Source organism: Bombina bombina, chromosome 3, assembly GCF_027579735.1.
Source record: "Bombina bombina isolate aBomBom1 chromosome 3, aBomBom1.pri, whole genome shotgun sequence".
Taxonomy (NCBI): Eukaryota; Metazoa; Chordata; class Amphibia; order Anura; family Bombinatoridae; genus Bombina; species Bombina bombina.
Genome location: NC_069501.1, coordinates 431,443,233 through 431,461,699, shown reverse-complemented (window position 1 = coordinate 431,461,699; position 18,467 = coordinate 431,443,233).

Sequence of the window (18,467 nt, the reverse complement as noted above, 5' to 3'; positions counted from 1 at the left end):
TTCAAAAATACAATTGGGCATGTCTGGTTAAAATTATTCCAGACTGGCTAATGGACGTGGGACACTTTCAAATAAAGGAGTTAGAACAGGACTTTTTTTTGCCCTTTTCTCTTAAAGCGCTCATCCATTTAAACATAGCTAAACTACCTACTATGATGAAAAAAATGTGTACTTTTAAAAATCCTATCATCGCATGGCATAAGGTATGTAAATCTATAAAAGCCGATTATAGCTATTCTAAATATCTACCCATCACAGGTAATCCTGTATTCACAGAAGGTATAAACAACAAGATCTTTAAAAATTGGCAGGTCAAGGGTTTGATTTATTTTGATCAATGTATCAACCGGGAGCTTGGAAACCTTTTTTCATTTGAAAACATCAAAACTAAATTCCAAATTGATAATAAAGATTTTTTCGGATACCTACAAGTCAGACACTTTTTGAACACTAAAAAAACTAGTTTTGATAATATAGGCTGGGAAGGCTTGCATACAGGGATCGCCCTCTTCCGTGCTGGTGTGCACTCCATCTCCTACTGGTATAAATTGTTACTGCAGAAAGAAGGAGAGAAGCATCTTACTGGCCTGGTACAAAGGTGGTCAACTGACATGCCAGGGATTGACACTGAAGCAATTAGTAAAAGTTTTTTGAGGGCCTGGCAGGCTACTCCGTTACTAGCTTGGAGAGAGGCACAATTAAAATTGATTAATCGCACATATGTAACGCCCCATGCATTAAATCTTTGGAATAAAAATCAATGTTATGCCTGCTGGAGATGTAATTTCCCAATGGCCAATTTGATCCATTGTATTTGGAGTTGCCCAAAGGTTGCATCCTTTTGGGCTAAAATCTCATTTTGGCTCTCAAAAATTTTCAGGTACCAGATCCACCTCAAAGTAGATGATATTATTTTCTTATATGAAAAGTCACTTCCAACACTTGACTTGAACATAATGTTCGTAAATTTCACAATTTTATGTGCTAGGAATACTATTTCTTTCATGTAATTAGCAAGAGTCCATGAGCTAGTGACGTATGGGATATACATTCCTACCAGGAGGGGCAAAGTTTCCCAAACCTCAAAATGCCTACAAATACACCCCTCACCACACCCACAATTCAGTTTTACAAACTTTGCCTCCGATGGAGGTGGTGAAGTAAGTTTGTGCTAGATTCTACGTTGATATGCGCTCCGCAGCAAGTTGGAGCCCGGTTTTCCTCTCAGCGTGCAGTGAATGTCAGAGGGATGTGAGAAGAGTATTGCCTATTTGAATGCAGTGATCTCCTTCTACGGGGTCTATTTCATAGGTTCTCTGTTATCGGTCGTAGAGATTCATCTCTTACCTCCCTTTTCAGATCGACGATATACTCTTATATATACCATTACCTCTGCTGATTCTCGTTTCAGTACTGGTTTGGCTATCTGCTATATGTAGATGAGTGTCCTGGGGTAAGTAAGTCTTATTTTCTGTGACACTCCAAGCTATGGTTGGGCACTTTGTTTATAAAGTTCTAAATATATGTATTCAAACATTTATTTGCCTTGACTCAGAATGTTCAACTTTCCTTATTTTCAGACAGTCAGTTTCATATTTGGGATAATGCATTTTTGATTTAATCATTTTTTCTTACCTTCAAAAATTTGACTCTTCCCGGTGGGCTATTAGGCTCGCGGGGGCTGAAAATGCTTCATTTTATTACGTCATTCTTGGCGCGGACTTTTTTGGCGCAAAATTCTATTTCTGTTTCCGGCGTCATACGTGTCGCCGGAAGTTACGTCATTTTTTGACGTTATTTCGCGCCAAAAATGTCGGCGTTCCGGATGTGGCGTCATTTTGGCGCCAAAAGCATTTAGGCGCCAAATAATATGGGCGTCGCTTTAGTCTCCTCATTTATTTAAGTCTCATTTTTTATTGCTTCTGGTTGCTAGAGGCTTGTTCTTGGCATTTTTTCCCATTCCTGAAACTGTCATTTAAGGAATTTGATTAATTTTGCTTTATATATATGTTGTTTTTTCTCTTACATATTGCAAGATGTCTCACGTTGCATCTGAGTCAGAAGATACTACAGGAAAATCGCTGTCAAGTGCTGAATCTACCAAAGCTAAGTGCATCTGCTGTAAACTTTTGGTAGCCATTTCTCCAGCTGTTGTTTGTATTGATTGTCATGACAAACTTGTTAAAGCAGATAATATTTCCTTTAGTAAAGTACCATTGCCTGTTGCAGTTCCTTCAACATCTAAGGTGCAGAATGTTCCTGATAATATAAGAGATTTTGTTTCTGAATCCATAAAGAAGGCTATGTCTGTTATTTCTCCTTCTAGTAAACGTAAAAAATCTTTTAAAACTTCTCTCCCTACAGATGAATTTTTAAATGAACATCATCATTCTGATTCTGATGACTCCTCTGGTTCAGAGGATTCTGTCTCTGAGGTTGATGCTGATAAATCTTCATATTTATTTAAAATGGAATTTATTCGTTCTTTACTTAAAGAAGTACTAATTGCTTTAGAAATAGAGGATTCTGGTCCTCTTGATACTAATTCTAAACGTTTGGATAAGGTATTTAAAGCTCCTGTGGTTATTCCAGAAGTTTTTCCTGTTCCTAATGCTATTTCTGCAGTAATTTCCAAAGAATGGGATAAATTGGGTAATTCATTTACTCCTTCTAAACGTTTTAAGCATTTATATCCTGTGCCGTCTGACAGATTGGAATTTTGGGACAAAATCCCTAAAGTTGATGGGGCTATTTCTACCCTTGCTAAACGTACTACTATTCCTACGTCAGATGGTACTTCGTTTAAGGATCCTCTAGATAGGAAAATTGAGTCCTTTCTAAGAAAAGCTTATCTGTGTTCAGGTAATCTTCTTAGACCTGCTATATCTTTGGCTGATGTTGCTGCAGCTTCAACTTTTTGGTTGGAAACTTTAGCGCAACAAGTAACACATCGTGATTCTCATGATATTATTATTCTTCTACAGCATGCTAATAATTTTATCTGTGATGCCATTTTTGATATTATCAGAGTTGATGTCAGGTTTATGTCTCTAGCTATTTTAGCTAGAAGAGCTTTATGGCTTAAAACTTGGAATGCTGATATGGCTTCTAAATCAACTTTACTTTCTATTTCTTTCGAGGGTAACAAATTATTTGGTTCTCAGTTGGATTCCATCATTTCAACTGTTACTGGTGGGAAAGGAACTTTTTTACCACAGGATAAAAAATCTAAAGGTAAAAGTAGGGCTAATAATCGTTTTCGTTCCTTTCGTTTCAACAAAGAACAAAAGCCTGATCCTTCATCCTCAGGAGCAGTTTCAGTTTGGAAACCATCTCCAGTCTGGAATAAATCCAAGCCAGCTAGAAAGGCAAAGCCTGCTTCTAAGTCCACATGAAGGTGCGGCCCTCATTCCAGCTCAGCTGGTAGGGGGCAGGTTACGTTTTTTCAAAGAAATTTGGATCAATTCTGTTCACAATCTTTGGATTCAGAACATTGTTTCAGAAGGGTACAGAATTGGTTTCAAGATGAGACCTCCTGCAAAGAGATTTTTTCTTTCCCGTGTCCCAGTAAATCCAGTAAAAGCTCAAGCGTTTCTGAAATGTGTTTCAGAGCTAGAGTTGACTGGAGTAATTATGCCAGTTCCAGTTCCGGAACAGGGGATGGGGTTTTATTCAAATCTCTTCATTGTACCAAAGAAGGAGAACTCCTTCAGACCAGTTCTGGATCTAAAAATATTGAATCATTATGTACGGATACCAACGTTCAAAATGGTAACTGTAAGGACTATCTTGCCTTTTGTTCAGCAAGGGAATTATATGTCCACAATAGATTTACAGGATGCATATCTGCATATTATAATTCATCCAGATCATTATCAGTTCCTGAGATTCTCTTTTCTGGACAAGCATTACCAGTTTGTGGCTCTGCCGTTTGGCCTAGCTACAGCTCCAAGAATTTTTACAAAGGTTCTCGGTGCCCTTCTGTCTGTAATCAGAGAACAGGGTATTGTGGTATTTCCTTATTTGGACGATATCTTGGTACTTGCTCAGTCTTTACATTTAGCAGAATCTCATACGAATCGACTTGTGTTGTTTCTTCAAGACCATGGTTGGAGGATCAATTTACCAAAAAGTTCTTTGATTCCTCAGACAAGGGTAACCTTTCTGGGTTTCCAGATGGATTCAGTGTCCATGACTCTGTCTTTAACAGACAAGAGACGTCTAAAATTGATTGCAGCTTGTCGAAACCTTCAGTCACAATCATTCCCTTCGGTAGCCTTATGCATGGAAATTCTAGGTCTTATGACTGCTGCATCGGACGCGATCCCCTTTGCTCGTTTTCACATGCGACCTCTTCAGCTCTGTATGCTGAAGCAATGGTGCAAGGATTACACGAAGATATCTCAAACAATATCTTTAAAACCGATTGTTCGACACTCTCTAACATGGTGGACAGATCACCATCGTTTAATTCAGGGGGCTTCTTTTGTGCTTCCGACCTGGACTGTAATTTCAACAGATGCAAGTCTCTCGGGTTGGGGAGCTGTGTGGGGATCTCTGACAGCACAAGGAGTTTAGGAATCTCAGGAGGTGAGATTACCGATCAATATTTTGGAACTCCGTGCAATTTTCAGAGCTCTTCAGTTTTGGCCTCTTCTGAAGAGAGAATCGTTCATTTGTTTTCAGACAGACAATGTCACAACTGTGGCATACATCAATCATCAAGGAGGGACTCACAGTCCTCTGGCTATGAAAGAAGTATCTCGAATTTTGGTTTGGGCGGAATCCAGCTCCTGTCTAATCTCTGCGGTTCATATCCCAGGTATAGACAATTGGGAAGCGGATTATCTCAGTCGCCAAACGTTGCATCCGGGCGAATGGTCTCTTCACCCAGAGGTATTTCTTCAGATTGTTCAAATGTGGGAACTTCCAGAAATAGATCTGATGGCGTCCCATCTAAACAAGAAACTTCCCAGGTATCTGTCCAGATCCCGGGATCCTCAGGCGGAGGCAGTGGATGCATTATCACTTCCTTGGAAGTATCATCCTGCCTATATCTTTCCGCCTCTAGTTCTTCTTCCAAGAGTAATCTCCAAGTTTCTGAAGGAATGCTCGTTTGTTCTGCTGGTAGCTCCGGCATGGCCTCACAGGTTTTGGTATGCGGATCTTGTCCGGATGGCCTCTTGCCAACCGTGGACTCTTCCGATAAGACCAGACCTTCTGTCACAAGGTCCCTTTTTCCATCAGGATCTGAAATCCTTAAATTTAAAGGTATGGAGATTGAACGCTTGATTCTTGGTCAAAGAGGTTTCTCTGACTCTGTCATTAATACTATGTTACAGGCTCGTAAATCTGTATCTCGAGAGATATATTATAGAGTCTGGAAGACTTATATTTCTTGGTGTCTTTCTCATCATTTTTCTTGGCATTCTTTTAGAATACCGAGAATTTTACAGTTTCTTCAGGATGGTTTAGATAAGGGTTTGTCCGCAAGTTCTTTGAAAGGACAAATCTCTGCTCTTTCTGTTCTTTTTCACAGAAAGATTGCTATTCTTCCTGATATTCATTGTTTTGTACAAGCTTTGGTTCGTATAAAACCTGTCATTAAGTCAATTTCTCCTCCTTGGAGTTTGAATTTGGTTCTGGGAGCTCTTCAAGCTTCTCCGTTTGAACCTATGCATTCATTGGACATTAAATTACTTTCTTGGAAAGTTTTGTTCCTTTTGGCCATCTCTTCTGCTAGAAGAGTTTCTGAATTATCTGCTCTTTCTTGTGAGTCTCCTTTTCTGATTTTTCATCAGGATAAGGCGGTGTTGCGAACTTCTTTTGAATTTTTACCTAAAGTTGTGAATTCCAACAACATTAGTAGGGAAATTGTGGTTCCTTCATTATGTCCTAATCCTAAGAATTCTAAGGAGAAATCGTTGCATTCTTTGGATGTTGTTAGAGCTTTGAAATATTATGTTGAAGCTACGAAATCTTTCCGTAAGACTTCTAGTCTATTTGTTATCTTTTCCGGTTCTAGAAAAGGCCAGAAAGCTTCTGCCATTTCTTTGGCATCTTGGTTGAAATCTTTAATTCATCTTGCCTATGTTGAGTCGGGTAAAACTCCGCCTCAGAGAATTACGGCTCATTCTACTAGGTCAGTTTCTACTTCCTGGGCGTTTAGGAATGAAGCTTCGGTTGACCAGATCTGCAAAGCAGCAACTTGGTCCTCTTTGCATACTTTTACTAAATTCTACCATTTTGATGTATTTTCTTCTTCTGAAGCAGTTTTTGGTAGAAAAGTACTTCAGGCAGCGGTTTCAGTTTGAATCTTCTGCTTATGTTTTTCGTTAAACTTTATTTTGGGTGTGGATTATTTTCAGCAGGAATTGGCTGTCTTTATTTTATCCCTCCCTCTCTAGTGACTCTTGTGTGGAAAGATCCACATCTTGGGTAGTCATTATCCCATACGTCACTAGCTCATGGACTCTTGCTAATTACATGAAAGAAAACATAATTTATGTAAGAACTTACCTGATAAATTCATTTCTTTCATATTAGCAAGAGTCCATGAGGCCCGCCCTTTTTTTGTGGTGGTTATGATTTTGTATAAAGCACAATTATTCCAATTCCTTATTTTATATGCTTTCGCACTTTTTTATCACCCCACTTCTTGGCTATTCCTTAAACTGAATTGTGGGTGTGGTGAGGGGTGTATTTGTAGGCATTTTGAGGTTTGGGAAACTTTGCCCCTCCTGGTAGGAATGTATATCCCATACGTCACTAGCTCATGGACTCTTGCTAATATGAAAGAAATGAATTTATCAGGTAAGTTCTTACATAAATTATGTTTTTTGCTTCCTGGAAATCAAAGAGCTCTCCCAGCTTTGCGCAATTCTTAAATAACATGCACCTGAAATTAACCATTGAACAATACGATACTTCGATCGACTCAGAACAGGAGATTAAAAAATTTCTTAATAAATGGATTAATTTCCTACAAAGTCTACCTATGGGCATACAAAAACAATACATTTTCCCGTTCCGTAACTCAGTTCCTGTTCTAGAAGCTTGCCTTAGAGGCGAACTTTCTATTTGAGGATAAGTACCGTATTAAAGTTGTGAGGAAGGCCTGGGAGGAGGAAGCTTTTTTTTTTTTTTTTTTCCCCTTGTTCCCCTCTTTCTCCTTCCCTTTTTTCTTTTTTTTTTTTTTTTTTTTCCTTTGTTCTTCTTGTCTTTATCGAAGCAGCTATCGCTCTGCCCTGGCAGATTAGGGCCTTAGTATCCAACTATGAGTCTGGTTATGCAACACAATACAATAGTCCTCCTTTTTTTTTTTTTTTTTTTAGATTAGATTTTTAGGGAAATGGAAAAAGAGAGGAAAGGAAAAAAGAAAATTAAGAAACTGGACAGCAGAGGTTCTGTTACTGTTGAATTTTAATTTACTTTAGTCGAAACCAAATTTTTTCTTTTTTTTTTAACCACAGGGACTTTTGTTTTCTTCTTTGTTTTCTTCTCTATGCAATAAGTCAAAGATACTGTATTTTGTGTTTACAACCACAGCTGTAGGAGCGGTGGTTGCAAGTTTTTTTTTTGCTTATCCTTCTCTTATTTTCTTTTGCTGATGTTGTATACCCTGTGTAGTATTTTATGTGATTGTAACTATTTTTCTTTTTGAAAAAATAATAACAATAATAAAAATGATGTTATAAAAAAAAAACTCAGAGACTCTTCGAGCCGAGGAAATAGCCATCAAAAACAGAACTTTCCAAGATAAAAGCTTAATATCAGTGGAATGAAGGGGTTCAAACGGAACACCCTGAAGAACTTTAAGAACCAAGTTTAAGCTCCACGGAGGAGCAACAGTCTTAAACACAGGCTTAATCCTGGCCAAAGCCTGACAAAAAGCCTGGACGTCTGGATTCTCTGCCAGGCGCTTGTGTAAAAGAATAGACAGAGCAGAAATCTGTCCCTTTAGCGAACTAGCGGATAAACCCTTTTCTAAACCCTCTTGTAGAAAAGACAATATCCTAGGAATCTTAACCTTACTCCATGAGTAACTCTTGGATTCACACCAATATAAATATTTACGCCATATCTTATGGTAAATTTTTCTGGTCACAGGTTTCCGAGCCTGTATTAATGTATCAATAACTGACTCCGAGAAACGCAGTCAGCCTCAGAGAAATTAGGTTTGGATGGTTGAAAGGACCCTGAATTAGAAGGTCCTGCCTCAGAGGCAGAGACCATGGTGGACAGGACGACATGTCCACTAGGTCTGCATACCAGGTCCTGCGTGGCCACGCAGGCACTATCAGAATTACCGATGCTCTCTCCTGTTTGATCTTGGAAATCAGTCGAGGCAGTAACAGAAAAGGTGGAAACACATAAGCCATGTTGAAAACCCAGGGGGCTGCTAGTGCATCTATCAGCACCTCTCCCGGGTCCCTGGACCTGGATCCGTAGCAAGGAAGCTTGGCATTCTGGCGAGATGCCATGAGATCCAGGTCCGGTTTGCCCCAATGCAGAATTAGTTGAGCAAATATCTCCGGATGAAGTTCCCACTCCCCCGGATGAAAAGTCTGGCGACTTAGAAAGTCCGCCTCCCAGTTCTCCACGCCTGGGATGTAGATCGCTGACAGGTGGCAAGAGTGAGACTCTGCCCAGCGAATTATCTTTGAGACTTCTAACATCGCTAGGGAACTCCTGGTTCCTCCTTGATGATTGATGTAAGCTACAGTCGTGATGTTGTCCGACTGAAACCTGATGAACCTCAGTGTTGCTAACTGAGGCCAAGCTAGGAGAGCATTGAATATTGCTCTTAATTCCAGAATGTTTATTGGAAGGAGTTTCTCCTCCTGAGTCCACGATCCCTGAGCCTTTAGGGAGTTCCAGACTGCGCCCCAGCCTAGTAAGCTGGCATCTGTTGTTACAATCGTCCAATCTGGTCTGCGAAAGGTCACTCCTTTGGACAGATGAACCCGAGACAACCACCAGAGAAGAGAATCCCTGGTCTCCTGGTCCAGATACAGTAAAGGGGACAGATCTGAGTAATCCCCATTCCACTGACTTAGCATGCATAATTGCAGTGGTCTGAGATGCAGGCGCGCAAATGGCACTATGTCCATTGCCGCGACCATTAAGCCGATTACTTCCATGCACTGAGCTACTGATGGGCTTGGAATGAAATGAAGGACACGGCAAGCATTTAGAATTTTTGATAACCTGGACTCCGTCAGGTAAATCTTCATCTCTACAGAATCTATAAGAGTCCCTAGGAAGGGGACCCTTGTGAGTGGAAACAGAGAACTCTTTTCCATGTTCACTTTCCACCCATGCGACCTCAGAAATGCTAGAACTATCTCTGTATGAGACTTTGCATTTTGAAAACTTGACGCTTGTATCAGGATGTCGTCTAGGTACGGAGCCACCGCAATGCCTCGCGGTCTTAGTACCGCCAGAAGCGAACCCAGAATCTTTGTAAAAATTCTCTGAGCCGTAGCTAACCCGAAGGGAAGAGCTACAAACTGGTAATGCCTGTCTAGATAGGCAAACCTTAGGTACCGATAATGATCTTTGTGAATCGGTATGTGAAGGTAGGCATCCTTTAAGTCCACTATGGTCATATATTGACCCTCTTGGATCATGGGTAGGATGATCCGAATGGTTTCCATCTTGGAACCCTTAGGAATTTGTTTAAGATTTTTAAGTCTAAGATTGGTCTGAAGGTTCCCTCTTTTTTGGGAACCACAAACAGATTTGAGTAAAACCCTTGCCCTTGTTCCGTTCGCGAAACTGGGTGGATCACTCCCATCACTAAGAGGTCTTGTACACATTGTAGAAATGCCTCTTTCTTTACTAGGTTTGTTGATAACCTTGACAGATGAAACCTCCCTTGTGGAGGAGAAGTTTTGAAATCCAGAAGGTATCCCTGAGATATAATCTCCAACGTCCAGGGATCCTGTAAATCTCTTGCCCAAGCCTGGGCAAAGAGAGAAAGTCTGCCCCCCACTAGATCTGTCTCCGGAAAGGGGGCCCTGTCTTCATGCTGTCTTAGGGGCGGAAGTAGGCTTTCTGGCCTGCTTGCCCTTGTTCCATGACTGGTTGCCTTTCCAACCTTGTCTGTAACGAGCAGTAGTTCCTTCCTGTTTTGGAGCGGAGGAAGTTAATGCTGCTCCTGCCTTGAAATTACGAAAGGCACGAAAATTAGACTCTTTGGCCTTTGATTTGGCCCTGTCCTGAGGAAGGGTGTGGCCCTTACCTCCAGTAATGTCAGCAATAATTTCCTTCAAGCCGGGCCCGAATAAGGTCTGCCCTTTGAAAGGAATATTCAGTAGTTTAGATTTAGAAGTTACATCTGCTGACCAGGATTTAAGCCATAGCGCTCTGCGCGCCTGTATGGCGAATCCAGAATTCTTAGCCGTAAGTTTGGTTAAATGCACTACGGCATCCGAAACAAACGCATTAGCTAGCTTAAGCGTTCTAATCTTGCTCAAAGTCTCATCCAATGGTGCTGTGCGAATCGCCTCTTCCAGAGACTCAAACCAGAATGCCGCTGCAGCAGTGACAGGCGCAATGCATGCAAGAGGCTGTAATATAAAACCTTGTTGAACAAACATTTTCTTAAGGTAACCCTCTAATTTTTTATCCATTGGATCTGAGAAAGCACAACTATCCTCCACCGGGATAGTGGTATGCTTGGCTAAAGTAGAAACTGCTCCCTCCACCTTAGGGACCGTCTGCCATGAGTCTCGTGTGGCGGCGTTTATGGGGAACATTTTTCTAAATATCGGAGGAGGGGAAAAGGGCACACCAGGTCTATCCCACTCCTTGCTAATAATTTCTGTAAGCCTTTTTGGTATAGGAAAAACATCAGTACACACCGGTACCGCATAATATTTATCCAGCCTACATAATTTCTCTGGGATTGCCACAGTGTCACAATCATTCAGAGCCGCTAACACCTCCCCTAGCAACACGCGGAGGTTCTCAAGCTTAAATTTAAAATTTGAAATTTCTGAATCCGGTCTCCCCGAATCAGAACCGTCACCCACAGAATGAAGCTCTCCGTCCTCATGTTCTGCAAATTGTGACGCAGTATCAGACATGGCTCTCGTGTCATCGGCGCGCTCTGTCCTTAACCCAGAGCTATCGCGCTTGCCTCTTAATTCGGGCATATTGTATAATACTTCTTTCATAACATTAGCCATATCATGTAAAGTGATTTGTAAGTGCCTTGATGTACTTGGCGCCTCAATCTCAGGCACCTCCCGAGCGGGAGACGAAGGTACTGACACGTGAGGAGAGTTAGACGGCATAACTTCCCCCTCGTTGTCTGGTGATAATTTCTTTATCGGTACAGATTGACTTTTATTCAAAGTAATATCAATACAATTGGTACACATATTTCTATTGGGCTCCACATCGGCTTTTGAACATAATGAACAAGCAGATTCCTCTGTATCAGACATGTTTAAACAGACTAGCAATGAAGCTAGCAAGCTTGGAAATTACTTTCAATAAGTTTACAAGCAATATAAAAAACGCTGCAGCGCTTTTAAAAAACACAGTTGAATTAACAAAGAACTAATTCAGTTATAGTCAACAATTCTTAACGGTAAATGTATTAATTAGCAGAGGATTGCACCCATTAGCAAAAGGATGATTAACCCCTCAATACCCAAAAACGGATATCAAATTAAGATTTAACGCTTTTATCACAGTCAAACACACTGTCACAGGTCTGCTGTGACTGATTACCTCCCTCAAAAACGAATTTTGAAGACCCCTGAGCTCTCTAGAGACGTCCTGGATCAAGGAGGAAGAAGCAGGAAGACTGTGCTAGAATTTTAACTGCGCAACAAGGCGCTAAAAAAAAAGGTCCCTCCCACTCATATTACAACAGTGGGAGACCTGATATAACGGTTTCTATGCAGAAAAATACGTTAGCCATGTGGAAAAAAATCATGCCCAAAAAGGATTTATCACCAAAGTACCTCTCAAAACGAATAACATGCCAGTAAACGTTTTAAAAACAAACTTTTTCAATGTCATGCAAAGTTATCACTAAGCCTGCTACCAGTCGCTTCTACTGCAGATAAGGCTTAAGCATTATTTCAGTATTAACAGTATTTTGTCAGTCAAATTCTAGTCCCTAGAAAATAACTCAACTGCGCATACATTTATCAGCCTGATACCAGTCGCTACTACTGCATTTAAGGCTGTACTTACATCATGTGGGTAACAGCAGTGTTTTCTTAGTCAATTCCATTCCCAGAAAATATTGTACTGCACATACCTCATTTGCGGGGGACCCCGCATGCTATTCCCATTTTCTGAAGTTACCCCACTCCTCAGAATGTCGAGAACAGCCAATGGATCTTAGTTACGCCTGCTAAGATCATAGAGAACACAGGCAGATTCTTCTTCCAAATACTGCCTGAGATAGAAAAACAGCACACTCCGGTGCCATTTAAAATAACAAACTTTTGATTGAAGAATAATTAAGTAAAAACTCCAACTCCTCTCGCGACCTCCTTATTAGTTGAGGGTTGCAAGAGAATGACTGGATATGACATGTGAGGGGAGGAGCTATATAGCAGCTCTGCTTGGGTGATCCTCTTGCAACTTCCTGTTGGGAAGGAGAATATATCCCATATATCCCATAAGTAATGGATGATTCTTGCTTGAAGAAAATAAATACTAACATTTTATCACCTCTTTCACTTTACCTTTCCTATTACTTAGAGTAGGCAAAGAGAATGACTGGGGGGTGGAGTCAAGGGAGGAGCTATATAGACAGCTCTGCTGTGGTGCTCTTTGCCACTTCCTGTTAGCAGGAGGATAATATCCCACAAGTAAAGGATGAATCCGTGGACTCGTCGTATCTTATAGAAGAAAAGGAGAACAACCTTAACACAATTTAAAAAACTTAAAGCCAACATTCTGTATCTTCATGAGACCCATTTCCTTAACACACAGATACCTAACTATTGGTCCAGGGAATATTCACAGCACTTTCATGCAACCTCAGACACTAAGACCAAGGGAGTATCCATATTGGTTCATTCATCCTTAAACTTTGAGCATAGAGACACAATAAAAGACAAAGAGGGTCGATATACAATTGTAAAGGGATGCATTCAAGGTACAGAGATCTTACTGTGCAACATTTATGCACCAAATGAACAACAAGAGGTTTTCTTTAGACATATAGCTAATTTACTTACAAACTGGTCTAGAATGAGAATCATTTTAGCAGAGGATTTTAATATAGATTTAGCGGCGCTGGGGAAAACAATGCCCACTGCTTTAACAAAGAAGAAACAGACAAAAGAGTATAGCTAAAAAAATTATTGAAATTATTTCACCACATGGTTTACAGGACGCATGGGCAACGTTATATGGGGACACGTCAGACACTACTTATTACTCCTCGGCACATAAATGCTATACAAAAATTGATTATGTATTCATTAGTCAAATACTGCAACCCATACTGCACTCTGCAAACATACATGTGTGTGTCTGGTCAGATCACTCCATCACACAACTTCAGTTAGGATCTATTGCAGAACCAGGAAGAATTAAAACGTGGTCTTTTGACCCAGCGTGTCTGAAAAATTCCACGACTAAAGATAGCTTATTGAAAGATATGAGTGATTATTGGAGGATTAACACAGACTTGACTGACAATCCGATCTCTGTCTGGGCAGCACATAAGTTAGTGTTTAGAGGACTCTTAATCAAAGAAAAAGACCAACGCACAACTTATAAAACTTCAAACTGAAATAAATCTCTTGGAGAGAGAACACAGACTAATTCAACTTATTTTACAAACTTTACTAAAGAAAAGGAAAGATTTACTTACGTTATTAAATGATAATTCAATTAGGACAGCTCAAAGACTTAAAATGAACTACTTCATTTATGCGAATAAACCAGACAAATATCTGGCTAGTAGACGAATATCAAACATTGTCCATCCCGACCATACAGATTGAAACAGGACATACTACATCTCACCCACAAGAAATTGCTGATTCTTTTGCGGAGTACTATAGGGACTTGTATGATGGGAACAAGGTTCAACTTAACGATGATACACACACCTCTCTCGGAAGTTTTTTTAGAGCAAGCTAAGTTACCACTTGACACCAGAAGACCAGGATAAATTGAATGCTAGCATATCACAAGCTGAAGTGGTTTCGGCTATAAAAGAACTTTAACCAGGAAAAGCCCCGAGTCCTGATGGATTCACGGGAGAATATTACAGGCTTTTCAGACAGACTTTGATCCCCCATATAGTCAAATTTGCTAACCACATTCTGGAAGGTCAATCTATACCTACTGACCTCCTTCAGGCCAGAATAATTGTAATCCCAAAGAAAGGTAGGAATGCTACACTATGCTCTAGTTATAGACCTTTATCTCTAATAAACCACGATATCAAAATCGTGACTAAAATCCTAGCTAATCGCTTGAAACATATTTTGCCTTCAATTATACACCCAGGTCAAGTGGGCTTCATTAAAAATAGGGAAGCCCCAGATAACATAAGACGAATGATCACGGTACTTGACTATTTACATCACAGAGTAATTCCTTCTCTGGTCCTCTCTTTGGATGCGGAGAAGGCGTTCGACAGAGTGGATTGGACATATATGAATACAGTACTGATGAAAATAGGATTTAATGGATCATTCATGACTGCACTAAGGGGGCTATACTCAAAACCTACGGCACACAGAGCAATTGGTCATCAATCTAAGACTTTCGATATCTTAAATGGTACCAGACAGGGTTTCCCATTATCACCCCTCCTCTTCGCAATTTGCATTGAGCCATTAGCTGCAAATATAGGAAATTCCCCAGACATTGGACTACATCTGCGAAACTTCCACCATAAAATCACCCTATTTGCTGACAATGTACTATTAACGGTAACTAAACCACTCACATCTCTCCCCAATCTATACAAGATCATACAACAGTATTCTGATATTTCGGGATATAAATAAACTTAGACAAATGTGAAGCGCTCCCGATAGGCCTACCAAACCATACTATCAAATTGATAGAAATTAATTTCGACTTTAAATGGGTAAAAGATGATATAAAATATTTGGGAATTAAATTAACGAAACAATCCACACAACTATATAAGGCAAACTACATCCCTATGTTTAAATCAATACGATCTGACTTACTAAAGTGGAGGAAGTATAATTTCTCTTGGTATGGTAGACTATCATCAATTAAGATGAATAACCTCCCGAGAATCTTGTACTTATTTAGATCCTTACCCAATAAAATAGATAAATTCGGGGGGGGGGGGGGCGTGTCTGGCCAGCAACCGTGTCAGGAAGAAAATATGGGAGCTCCTCATTTTATTTAACTATCTGTTGGATATCTTCAGCTAACAGCGACATCGAGAGCTACTTTATCAAAAAAGCCTTGTATAGAGACTCATATCATTTGATGCCATTATTGTATGAAGCATTTTAATATGAAGCCCTAACTGGAAAATTTGAACTGTGTCCTGTACAAAGATCTACGCCACTTCTCCTGGTCTATTGGAAATTATAACAAACCTAACACTGTTATATGCAGCAATAAGCCCAGCTTTTGTTGATGACCTGACTCGGGACTTGGTCTGTGCAACTCTTACTGTGCAAATGGAGCATTACAGACCAAAAGTAATGGAGGCGATTGACAACTGGGAACTGAAGGTCCGGTCTTCACTGTTTCAGCACTTCCGTGAATTACAGAGAGACATAGGAGCCGTGCTGACCTTGTGGCAGCTGGAGCAACAGAGACTCATTGGGTGTAGATATCTGCAAACACAGAACCCCAAGAAGTCCCCAGGGCAGGACGCCACACCACCTTCAGCTAAACAAAGTGCGCAACAGATTACCTCACGCGGCGCTCAATACCGGGAGACTAATACACACCCAGCTGCTCAAGAAAGAAGAAAGAATGCGACGCTGGTTCCCCAGCTTCGTGTCCCTAAAACATCTCACGCTGACCTGCCCTTGAGACATGGGATGGGAGTCAATGAACACAGGCCAACAGTGACTTAACATGCGATGGGCTCCTCTGGACAATGGAGTTATTTTTTCTATCTAGGGGCATTGTACTGGGCCCTGCTACCTTCCGGAGTCTTGTGACTGTGGGACTGTATCCTGACTTTGAACGCAGCCGGAACCGTTTTGGCATAGGCTAATTGACAATCTCTTTCTGGTAGAGCCATGCGGCATAGGAGGCTTATTATTATTACGCTGATCGCTGTGGTTGGAGATGTTCACGGTTATGTTTAACAGTCCCTGTTACCACTAACATAACTTTTTTATTATCGTTTACATTGCTACTTCGGTTATATTAGCAAATTGTGAGTTAGTTAGCCCTTAACATTGAAGATTTTTTTTTCTAATCGTTACTTAATATGTTATGTATAGTTTGGCACATTGTGGGGTGAGATAGAGGTTTAGGCATAACGTTACTAATAGACCTGTTTAATGCAGTATACTCCCTATCTAAACGATAAAAACCTCTACAAGTGGCAATTGTTTAAAAGTCTCAATATACTATTAGCCTCCAAATATAAAGCAATACATGGCTGGTGTTGATGGGCATGTATATACTTTTAGGTCTCTCTAAATATAAGATTATAGAGCACTGTACCCTTATCATGTTATTTTTGGGCGGACGTGATATTTTATCACCCTAGGAAGGAGTAGACTAACATGAGGTACCTGTAGTCGCAAGGCTCAGAAGCTAGTTAACCATGTGTTAAACTTAAAGGGTTTGTAAACTCACGGGTAGAACCTATTGCCTTATTCCCATTATAGCATAGCAGATGTCCCTCTAATATTCATTTGAAACCCCATTTTTGTCAGCTGATCATATAGTTTTTAGGGAGTCTAATAAAAAGCCTTGTTTGGGGGTGCATATTTAATAAAACCAGCCCATCCATAGACCTTTTTATTACCCAGCATCTCTGGGGTTAACCTCTCGTACTTTTTTGAAGAGTTAAAGAGGATTAATACACTGCTTAGAGGGGAATAACAGACAATAATTGGGAATCTCTCCAATCTTCCAATCTTTATATTTCACTTGCTGTCCGGGTATAGGGCCCGTACCTGGGGGGCAAGGTTTAAATACCCAAGTTTGTGTATAATTTTTGTAATTCTTGGGACCATACCTAAAGGTATTACAACACTTTACTATTGAGCAAGTTTGTTTATCCTGTTTATGTATTAAGTGATCTACCATCTACTTCTTCATATTTTGCCAGCTGGCCATATATACACTAGGCAATAACTGAGATCTGTATCTATATTATACTGTGAAGTATAGTTGAAGGTTGTGTATATTCCTAATAATCCTAAATTTTTGTATGGTGAGTTTGCTTGGTGTTTGTTTGCCCTTTTATTTTCTCTCTCATTCGCCTCATGTTGTGCCTCTGAGATACCCTTTTCCTAATAAGACACTTAATGCTAATGTTATTATATAGTACAATGCCAGACGCGCTCCCCCCCCCTTCTCAAAAATATCTCAAGGTCCAAGAGTGACCATACTTAGCATTAAAGCCCTCCCCTACATCATATAGATCCCATAGGTCCATGAGTGGCCTTTTGCAGCTGTGGAGGTACATCCTTTTTCAAGGGGGGAAAAAAGAGGTTTCATTTCTATGGTTCAATGGTAGCTTATTTACACACAGTCAGTATATTCACACAGTTTTGTATAATGTACCCTTTTAATTCTATTGAACTTATGTTTAATGTTGTATATTTGAATAACCTCAATAAAATTCTATATATATAAAAAAAAATAAAAATAGATAAATTCGACCTTAAAACCCTTCAAGCGGATTTACACAAGTTTATTAGAGACTAAGCATGCAAGGATTTCTCAAGACATACTTACCCAACATAGACAGTTGGGGGGAGTGGGAGTCCCCAATCTGGCAGACTACTATTCGGCAGCCAGACTAGCCCAGAATTCTTTATTGGGTAGGACACAGGACAATGTACTATGGCCCAAATTAGAAGCTATCATTGGGGGGTATGACTCACCAGAGGATGTCGTGTGGGACAAGGAAAGGGATATCAAAACCTGACTACTAGGACGACGGTTAAGAAAATAGAAATGGCTAATAGAAATGAAACTCTACTGCCTACCAACTCTAAGTAAACCTTTAAAATATATACTGCCAGCTGAGTCCAGACGGCTGATAGATAAATGGGCACAAAGATTTATATCGCATAGCCGACTTTGACAGTAGGAAAATCATGACTTTTAATAAACTGCGTATCACAAAATCAAAAGTCCTTAATCCAGCACACAACGGCCCATTGCACGCCACTCCAGAGCTCCACTCCAAACTCTGAACAGATAATAAGAAAATCCAAACAGAGTAGCAGCAAACCAAGGCCTAGATTTGGAGTTTGGCGGTAGCCGTGAAAACCAGCGTTAGAGGC